Consider the following 11,059-nt stretch of genomic DNA (forward strand, 5'->3'; position numbering starts at 1 on the left):
AGGTGGACTTTATACCAGAATGCCTTTGAAAATAATTTTATGATAAAAATGATAAAATCGGGTTTGCCTAAGATCAGCTTCTGGACTTTTTGTGACAAATATTTCCACTTACAACTCGGTGAAGCTTTATCATTTTAGTCATCGAAATATTTTAGTGCTGTAGGCTGTCAACTTATTAGCATATTGTGAATACCACATCCAAATTTAAACGGGTCCTTCGTTATAACTAAATAGGTTTTCACTTCATTTTACTTCGATAACGTAGAGTTTCTAATACAATAGGTCGTAACTGTCTGTATCAATATAGTTACATGTTACGTTTTGTCATTAAGCTACGTTCGTGTGTGGATAATGTCAAGAATTTGATTACTTTCGTGTTAAGGAGAATGCTCAACCTTTGGTCCAATATATTTCTCCTTTTGGGCATGAGGTCTTATTCTCAATCAGACATTGAAAACATTGAGTCATCGTGGCCTAAAGGATAAGACGTCCGGTACATTCGTATGTAGCGATGCACCGGTGTTCGAATCCCGCTGGCGGGTACCAATTTTTCTAATGAAATACGTACTTAACAAATGTTCACGATTGACTTCGATGGTGAAGGAACAACATCGTGTAATAAAAATCAAACCCGCAAAACTATACTTTGCGTATTTACTGGACGTCTTGTGAGTTCGCACGAGTAGGTACCACCACCCTGCCTATTTCTGCCGTGAAGCAGTAATGTGTTTCGGTTTGAAGGGTGGAGCAGCCGTGGTACTGGAAAAACTGAGACTTTAGAACTAATGACCACCTAACATTAGGTGGGTCGTGAGCTCATCCACCCATCTAAGCAATACGGAATTTTGAGAACAGCTCGAACGTTGTGAGTACAATGAAAAAGCAAATTTTGTACTTTATCAGTAGGTAGGTGTACCTATGTATTTAACTGGTATTTTAAAAAACGATTTTTTTTCCATGGATATAATATTACTATAGGACTCTTGGCGCATAAAATTAAACTATTCCACTGTTACACTTTTATTCTTCTTTTCCAAAACCTTTATTTATATATTTTTCAAAATCATAATTAATTAAAAATCAATATAAACCTTTTTACGTCTTGCTCATTCAATTGTTTACGCGATCTTGCTTTCTCTGTCATTCTCTTTTCTCTTTCATACTGTTATCTCTCACTCACATCTTAGCGTTCCGTGCCACATTCTTTTCATACATTCCGTTCTTGCCGATCCAACATTATTTTCTTTTAATTATTTAGTTGAGCAGACCAGTTCACTGTCTTCCTAGTTTTAAACAGTCACTTGAGTCTATGTACATCATGAGCATAAAGTAATAGTTTTGCATAATAGCGGTATCGCTTATCAAAGAGGATCGCGTGGTTGTGTCACGTCTGGAATAGGTAGGATGGTGGTACCAACCCTTGCTGATTCGCAATAAGCTCACCAATGAATTGCAGATAGTGATCGCAGTGATCTAGTATATCGTTAGGTTAGGTTAGTTGTGGCCCATTCTCTGGGAGCTCCTTCCGTCTGCGCCCTATCTACAATTCCCAAGAAGATGTGGACTAAACTATAGGACTATACCACACAGCTGCTATTAATGATATTTTTGCTACCTCTTTTCCAGTTTCCTCTAACCAGGCTTAGCTGACAATAATGTTGTTGCCACAATAAAGTTGAAAATTTCAGACTCACACATCTCTTAGAGAGAAGTCGTCGTGGACTAACGGATAAGACGTCCGGTGCATTCATGTTGAGCGATGCACCGGTGTTCAAATCTCAGGCGGGTACCAATTTTTCTAATGAAATACGTACTCAACAAATGTTCACGATTGATTTCCACGGTGAAGGAATAACATCGTGTAATAAAAATGAAATCCTCAAAATTATAATTTGCGTAATTACTGGTGGTAGGACCTCTTGTGAGTCAGCGCGGGTGGGTACCACCACCCTGCCTATTTCTGCCGTGAAGCAGTAATGCGTTTCGGTTTGAAGGGTGGGGCAGCCGTTGTAACTATACGTGAGACCTTAGAACTTATATCTCAAGGTGGGTGGCGCATTTACGTTGTGGATGTCTATGGGCTCCAGTAACCACTTCACACCAGGTGGGCTGTGAGCTAGTCCAACCATCTAAGCAATAAAAAAAAAAGATACGTAAACTTGTCCTTAAGCGTAATGACGCATACAGGGCTTTTATTATTCATTTATCGGCTCGTTTGATCTTAAATTACGAGTACTCTTCATTTTTATTTGACGAGGAGCACGAACTAGACGATTTCTGTCTGGCTTTTCAGTTCTACGTTTGGCTCATATTGAGTTATATCGGTGTTAAAGTTCCGAGGTAGGTACTAAATTTCTAAATGTGGTTTTTTGTGTTGCTATTGTTGGCATATTCAGCTGATGCAGATTGGTTACAGTCGCTTGTGAATATCAGCAAATTCAGTTCTATACAGAGTCTTAATACAGAGTATTTTTTTTATGCCTTTGTAAGCAGACGAGCATACGGTAAGTTGTACATGAGGGCGTCAGCAATTCCAGGGGCAGAGCCAAGCCGCTGCCTACTATTAAGTACTCTCCGCAAGTCTCGTTTGAAGAAGAAATCTAGAATCTTTGAAGAAGGTATCTACAGAAAATAATATTTCGCTTTTGCATTTTTATAGTCTATATATATGACTTCAAGAAAAGGCGAAACAGCGAAGCTGACTGATATGACGATCTTCCAAAAATGGTTAAGAAATTAACCTTAAGCTATATCTGCTTCTTTATTCCGAATACGTCCCGCGTCGAACCTGTATTTGGCGTATTAAAGCATCAAACAGCGACAAGGTTGTCCTTTGTAGATGTATGGTACCAACGTATAGATTATACATATTACGTAGCGTAAAGTCAATTAAGCCGGAGGTACCGGGCGCTTGGAACGTGAGTTTTCATTAAACTCGAGCATTCTGCATATTGAAGCGATGTGTGTTCTATATTGGTGTATTTTCTGTCAAACAACAATTTAAAGTGTATAAAGGGAAAACAAAAAAAATTATTTGTCACTATCTTGTTAAAAAACTGTCTCCCTTCATGGCTATCAGTGCATTCTCTCAAGTTTTATTCTTATTTTTTGGCCAATGAACTCTAATTTAAGTTGGCGCATATAGGTATGACAGAGTGAATACTGCCTTGCCCTTTGTGACATTACGTATAAGACTCAATAGTATGGTACGTAATCACCACGCTGCCTATTTCTAACATGAAACAGTTTTACGTTCCGGTTTGACTATTACACTTTGACTCGGCTACAGGAGTTTTCTGCTTAATTACGTAAAAATATCTACGACCATTGTGAACGCTCCAGATGTCTCTAACGTTGTTCTACAAGGCTCTGTTTTTAATCAAACTCCTGGGATGAAAGGTGACGTAGATACATTATTATTAAAACTCCATATGTTTTTAAATGTTACTACATTCTTTACTATACATTATAAATCGTTAAGTGTAGATGTTACATTATGAAAAATATTGCTAATTGCCTTATGTAAGGGACACGTTCCCTAAGGAGAGCTGGATTTTTGAAAATTCCTAATGTTTGTGCCAAACATACAATGTAAGCCAATTAAAAGAACGACGCGCGGGGTCAACGTTCGAGCACGACACGGGAATGGCGTCTGTCAATTGTCTTAAATTGCGGGTAGCACGGAAATTGATTGGCTAATAAGAAAATATTTTTTTAGTGACAAATGAATATATTTTTATATTTTTTATGATTGAAAGTTTACTGGTGGCCCGAAGGCCTTTCCAGTTTCATCAGGACAGGTGGGCGAGCAAAGGCTCAGCTAGGAGGGGTGGGATTTGCTAACCGCTGCCCGAGCGCCTCCGAAGGAGACCTAACAACTCAAGAGCAGCTGCTTCGCGAATGAATCTATTTCCGGATCGGAATCGCGACCCGCTGAGAAGATCCGGCGAGATTCTTAGCGAGCTGATGGATGGGTTAGGTTGCACGAGTACGGTTACCAGGATCCCTAAGCCTGCTCCTAGTGTTAGAGCTGAAGGCGTCTAATGCTAAGGTTATTGGATCTGATGGATCCGTAAGGACGTGTCTAGGGCGTCGACGATGACTGGCTCTTGCGACAAATGAATATCGCTATTCAATCACCGCACTGGTTTTGCGATCACCTTTTAGATAAAGTTAATAAAGATACATGTACTGTTCCTGTCGGCTTTTCGTCTACTCGTTGGCAGTAATTTATAATTCTAAGTGCCTTAACACAAAACGGAATGGCACGGAAACGAAAAGTGAAAACAAAGTAAAGATTCGCTCGAAGAATTTCGGTCGATGATGTAGCGAACATCGCGTAGTCTGACTTTATGTGTTTCCTGCAAGAAGTGGCAGGTCTCAACATCGGCCCGTAATAATGAGTACCGACTGATGGTTTCGGCTCCGGGGCTGTCGTGTCCAGGTCAGGAGAAACGGCGTTTTATTGATATAATATTTTTTGCAAGCAAAAACACTGCGCTATATTAACTTTGATCTTAAGTTTTGAAACGAAGTTCCTTATGGGACGATGCGGAGGGGTACCATAATCGGGAAAAAACGTCCGTAGCGTAAGATTTTTATTATTTATGTATAGTCTTAGTGTGATGGCTATACAGTGTCTAATGTATGGACTCTACGTGATGACGGTTATTATTATTATTCATATAAATAGCTGTTTCTTTGTATAATAATATTCTATATTTTTTATAAATCATTGTGATTAAAATAAAGTTGATAACTTTTTAAAGTAGTTTTTATTATTTTTATCAATAAAAAAATCATAATAAAAAATGTATACCCGAATAATTATTTTCTTTATACCTTGAATAGAACTTAAAATTAATATTTTTATAATAAGGACCTTCCTTCCTATCCGGTTTCCCACGACACACCAAACATTTTTTTTTTATTGCCCTTGTAGGCAAAAGAGCATATGGCCTAACGGTGAGTGGTTACCGTCGCCCATGGACTTCAGCAATACCAGAGGCAGAGCCAAGCCGCTGCCTTCCGTTAAGTATTCTCCACAAGCCTCGTTTGAAGAAGGACATGTCATAGCGCTAGGGAAACACCGTGTATAGGAGCTCATTCCAAAGCCGGATGGTACGTGGCAAAAAAGATCTCTGGAAACGCACTGTGGCTGAACGCAGTGGCTCCAGGTAGTATGGATGAACTCTACTCCGGCGGCGGGCGGTGCGATGGTAAAAACGAGATGAAAAGTCAGTAATAAAGGTAAAGAGTCACTAATAGTCTCAGTTTCTGTATGCACGAGCTCACAACCCATACAATGACCATTAAGTTTAAGAGGCATTATTGCAAATTTGCAAGAGAGCCATTTAAAGTTTAGAAATTGGAGAAAAAAATAACATAATGAAAAAAACTGTTTGATGATGATCAGCTATTTGAACGGGGTTAACTTAATTGGAATTGGATGGAATAACATCGATGTTAATACGAAATAAAAAGGACATTTAATTACAAAGATAAATGTCGCGTATTAAGCCAAATGTCGCTTGAACCTAATATCCTTTCACCTCTCGATAAGATCTTAGATAACTGTGACTACTATCCAGTATTTCCTGATATGGGGTCCAATTATTTTCGCTTAAAAATACTTAAAATTTCCAAACGTGGAGTAAACAATACCCGCTTTGAACTCATGACTTGACGTTCCCCGAACCATTAGTGCACGCCCATCAAAACCCACTTACCGCCTGTCTCCAGACTCATGCTAAAGCGTTTTACAAACTATTCACTTTGTACTTTATGTGTTTCTGTATCCCAACTATGTCTTGGAAACCTTTGGCAAACAATTTGAAGGTTCGTTAATCTTGTCTCTTAATTAGTTAATGGCTTTGAAGATTCGCCATATGTAGCCGATCTATTGTGAAGGAAAACATGAAATGTTTACAATTTAACAAATGCACACAACGGTAGGCACGCGGTTTGTCTCTGCCCTGGCATTGCTGAAGTACATGGGCGACAGTAACTACTCACCATCAGGTCGGCCGTATGCACTTCTGCTTACAAGAGCAATGAAAAAAAATTAAGGTAATTATTTTTGTCAAATTGACGAAAAATATAAAAAAAATACCATATTTTTAATCATTAATAATATATTCGCTGAATGCGACAATCCACGATTTCCGTCTAGTATTCTCATTACAAACTAAAAATTCCATTTAGAACATAAAACAGAAACATACTAACTTTGTCTACTGGCACCACAAGCACCGGTCACCGTCCTCGTCGAACCCGTCGCTTGCGACGAAGGGCTCAACGAGCGAATTAGCCCACAGACACAGCCCACTGAGTTTCTCGCCGGTTCTTCTCAGCGGGTCGCGTTTCCGATCCGGTGGTAGATTCTGCGAAGCACTGGTCTTGCTAAGGTCAGTGTTAGCATCACTCCGGCTTGAGCCCCGTGAGCTCACCTACTAGCTAAGGTTACGCTGAAATAGCCTCGCATATAAATTGGGTTTAAAATTATCGAGTGTTCAAAATGCGATAGTGGAATTCTCATAGACACAATCCACAGGGGTGCTTTCACGCCTCTTCTCAATAGACCGCGATTCCGATCTGATGGTATATTCTGTGAAACGCTTCTCTTACTGGGGCTAGTGTTAACAAATTCTCTAATGTCGAGCCCGTGAGCTCACCTATCCGCCCGCGCGTAGCTGCAATACCCTCTTAGGCTAACGGCTTATAGCTTGGGGAAAAAAGTGAAATTCAGAATCCATTTAAGATAAGAAATTCGGTCCAGCCACTTAGGAGTTCAGTAACGAACACCCGCACAGAAGAAATATACATATTTATATTTATAAACTAGAATAATAATTATGACAGACAAATAGAACAATGTCGACCAATCGAATAATTGTGGAATATACTATTTCCATGTGTTAGTATAATATTTTCATTTCTCCGTGACTACTATTCCAATGTCAAAAGTATACCAGAAATTCGACAACATAAAGGAGCAATTTAACTAATTGGCCAAAGTATTCTCTTATCTCGTAACATTTGGGGCGACATTACAGAAATTATTGGATCCATTAAAATTCACTTTGCGACGAAATCGTTGTAATGCGACGATCAAAGAACTCGATTGAATATACTATTCGCGGTTACGATAAAGTATTTTTTTATTTAAAGGTTTTTTTTATTATATCTTATACCTTTAAACGAGCAATTCTTGTATATTATTTTACTACTTATTTTTCTACTGGTGGTAGGACCTCTTGTGAGTCCGCGCGGGTGGGTATCACCACCCCGCCTGTTTCTGCCGTGAAGCAGTAATGCGTTTCGGTTTGAAGAGTGGGGCAGCCGTTGTAACTATACTTGAGACCTTAGAACTTATATCTCAAGGTGGGTGGCGCATTTACGTTGTGGGTGTCTAATAGCTCCAGTAACGACTAAACACCAGGTGATCTGTGAGCTCGTCAACCCATCTAAGCAATAAAATAAAAAAATATTTATTATAATATATAATCTGAATCTCGGAAACGGCTCCAACGATTTTCATAAAATTTAGTACACAGGGGATTTCGGGGGCGATAAATCAATCTAGCTACGATTTATTTTCAGAAAATATTGTTTTATTCGTGTTTTCAATAATCAACTCTTCCCGACATCTATTGGCGAATAATAATACTATTTTTCTTAATTGAGGGCAACTAACCGCTTTAAAGACACAACAAGATGGCGTTATCAAAAAAAAAACCGAGCAAACCTCGGTCATCATCTAGTTACTTTTTATCTGTGACAAAGACTCGTGCTTAGGCTTTGGTGGGGGCTTCAAAGTTTGCCCCTAAATCATAATTTTTACATCGATTGTTCAAACTGAGTCAAAAATGATGGTATACATAAAACAAATTAAAACTAAGTAGGTACAATTTGATAACATAAAATTATAGAGATGATCTATAAGATCTAATTTCGAGATACATCTTATTACTAAAGTCTTTAGCGAAAAATTCCTCATTCTAATGGGAATCTCTAGATGAAAAATATAAAAGTCCGTTCCTTCAATTTAAGTTTGGAGAAGAAAAGCTTTTGAAACTAATAAAGTGCCGGCAAAATGACAGTCTTGGTTCATCATTCGAGTGCACAGCGCATTAGATCAGGGGCACTCGTTGCAATAACACCGATATTGGTTCTTGGCCCCTACCAAAGAGTATTGAGGTAGATAAGGTTTTATTTATTGCATAGACGGAAGTATGAGCTTTTTTTTTATTGCCCTAGTAGGCAGACGAGAATACAGTCCACCTGATGGTGAGGATGGTGAGTGGTTAGCGTCGCCCATGGACCTCAGCAATGCCAGGGGCAGAGCCAAGCCGCTGCTTACCGCCTGTTCTTATATACCGCCTATTATATGCTCTAAACCTATTTATTGTTTACATCAGTCCTTAGTCCTGGCAAGAATTCTGTCCCTGCCTTATTTTTTATTTTTTTCGTGCATAGGGCCGAGCCTCACAGGTTTTTCGTGCCTAGGGGATACGCGGGTATGTGGGACTTGACGGTCTGTAGACGTTAGGAGCAGACCGCGGGCTCAAAGTTGATTTAGGGCCCTACCCAAAAAACGACACCCCATGCACTTTGTTGTCTCAACTGTATAGTATAAGGGCTGTTTCACACTCGCAGAACGTTCAACAGGATGCACTAATGCATCGATACCAACGCGGTTGGTATCTCTCCAAGCATTCACGGGACGCCCTGTCATGAGTAAAAGGTTAGCTGGATGTCCTCAGGAGTGTAGTTTTCTTTGGAACCCTCGGTCGAGTTAAAGTTGATATTTAATAAAAAGATAAGTTGTTCCATTGCCATTGCCAGTTGGAAATTGCAATTGCCATCAATGCCATTTAATTTATTACATAGTTAAGACCGGCTTGGATCGCGCCTATATCAATAATCCTGGTAACGAGAACTGGATAGTGGAAGATTTCAGTTTCCAAAGTAGCATCTTAGAAATGCTTTCAAGAACATACGATAGTAATTTAAAACAAATTATTTTAAAACGTAAGCCAAGTCGCCGTGCAACAAAATGTAAGCCAAAACAGTAGACGACAGAGCTTTTGGTTAAGGGTAAAAACAAAAAAGAGAAAAGATATACAGGATATGGTTTAAATTTGAATATTGCGACCAATTCTAGGATACGAATTGTTCTAAATTGGTTGCCATTCAATACCGATTGAAAAGTTACAACCGAAAAGGGTCGATATCCCAGTAAAAGATAAAAAAACTGCACACACGAACCGTATAAAAGCGATTTAATGGAAAATTGTTTCGATCACTAAGTTTCGAATGTCAAGATTTGCCCAAACCAAGTCGCAGGGACTTTGGTTCTAGAAATATGTGCTTCTTGCTGCACGTTACTACCCGTCATAGAGTCTAATCTATCATGACTAGATGAAACCGATATGAGCAAAGCATTTTGCCATTTTATTACCTCTTGTGAGTCCGCATAGGTAGGTACCACCACCCCGCCTATTTCTGCCGTAAAGCAGTAATGCGTTTCGGTTTGAAGGGTAGGGTAGCCGTTGTAATTATACCAAGGCCTTAGAACTTATATCTCAAGGTGGGTGGCGCATTTACGTTGTAGATGTCTATGGGCTCCAGTAACCAGGTGGGCTGTGAGCTCATCTACCCATATAAGCAATAAAAAATAAATAAATAATAAATAAATAAAACACCATCTTGAGTGAGTTGTCGTTATCGCTAAAGCTTCAAATTAGTTCTTAACAGTAGACAGAGACTTGAATATGCCCGCAGCATTAGTGATAAACGTTATCCGCATGCTAGTTGTCATCGAAGGCAATAAGAAAACGTGGCGCATCTATTTATTCTTATTCTTCAGCACGTCTCACCTAAATCTGCACGGATCACTAGTGTTATTGGATTTCTGATTTTATGATGTTCCTTTGAGCAGACCGACCTGTTCTCGAATATTATATATTCGCTGCTGCTACGCCGTGTTATTTACGGAATTGCATTTTGTTACTGTGCGACTACCATTTATTTTACAGCACAAAGCAAATATTTATAAGGTTATGATAATTTTTGATAGGTTTTTTTTACGTGACAACGTCTTATAATTCGATGGAGCCTTTACCTCGCTCTGAGGCGTTCCATTTAAGGCTTGAAGTGCAAGCGAGAGCGCGCAACGAGCGACAAAGAGGCACAATCGGCCTCTGCGTTCGGCAGCGTTCGACATATGTCTCTTTCCTACTTGAGTGAGCGATGCATCCGTCAAGTATGAAGCTCAGTGAAAAGTGAATGTGGTGTCAATTGTTTATAGCAACGATAATTGCGTTAATTGAAAAATGAAACCATTCCATCAGTATTTTCTTACGACGTTGTCACGTTCAACTATCGTCAGTAAACCGACTTTACAGACAATCGTTTTTTTTTTTTTTTAGAATAATTTCCTCTCGTCTTAATCGCAACTTTTATTTCCTTCACAAGACCGAGTATCAGTACGAATCGTTTTAAAATTTGCTTTTTAAATACGCAATTTTAAGCCATCGACGTGACAACAGCATTCTAGTGTGTCACGTAATTCGTATAAAAGTATCATGGATTGGACGTGTTAGTTAGACATTTTGACCATGTGATACTGGTCCAGCTGAGTATCCTGGAACACCACCGCCTTCTTGCGTGGCTAGGCGAGGCTTTATATTAGATAGTTTTGCTAGAACGTTCGCTAGTTTGCTCAAGAGTTCAGGAAGTTTTCGAGATTTTTTATGAGTGGTTTCAACAGTCCCGCATATCCCAGATCTCATCGGCGCTGGGACTTCGTAGGAAATTCTGCCTTGGTCTATAAAAAAGAAGGCAAAAATACTTAACGAAACCTACCGCCCAGTTTTCATGTAAAGTTGACAGTTAATCGTACAAAACGTGACAGAAGTAGCAAAGGTTTCAGGTTCAAAATAAGCTCGGCAGAGCTTTCACGATTTCTTTCTGTTCGGGAAGGGCTCAATGATAAGCCGTACATTTGAGATATTCTACAAGTACTACATTAATTAAAATATTACAAACCAAGTCG

At 39.2% G+C, this 11,059-nt stretch overlaps 1 long non-coding RNA gene across 1 annotated transcript; it reads left to right on the forward strand.

Moving 5' to 3' along the window:
* Positions 1 to 2,220: 2,220 nt before the first annotated feature.
* On the forward strand, positions 2,221 to 4,768 carry LOC134200386 (uncharacterized). Its single transcript, XR_009975281.1, has 2 exons — positions 2,221 to 2,340; positions 2,494 to 4,768. It is a non-coding gene; the product is annotated as an uncharacterized LOC134200386 (long non-coding RNA).
* Positions 4,769 to 11,059: the final 6,291 nt, after the last annotated feature.

The sequence above is a fragment of the Bombyx mori genome, chromosome 17, assembly GCF_030269925.1.
Source record: "Bombyx mori chromosome 17, ASM3026992v2".
In the NCBI taxonomy this organism is placed as follows: Eukaryota; Metazoa; Arthropoda; class Insecta; order Lepidoptera; family Bombycidae; genus Bombyx; species Bombyx mori.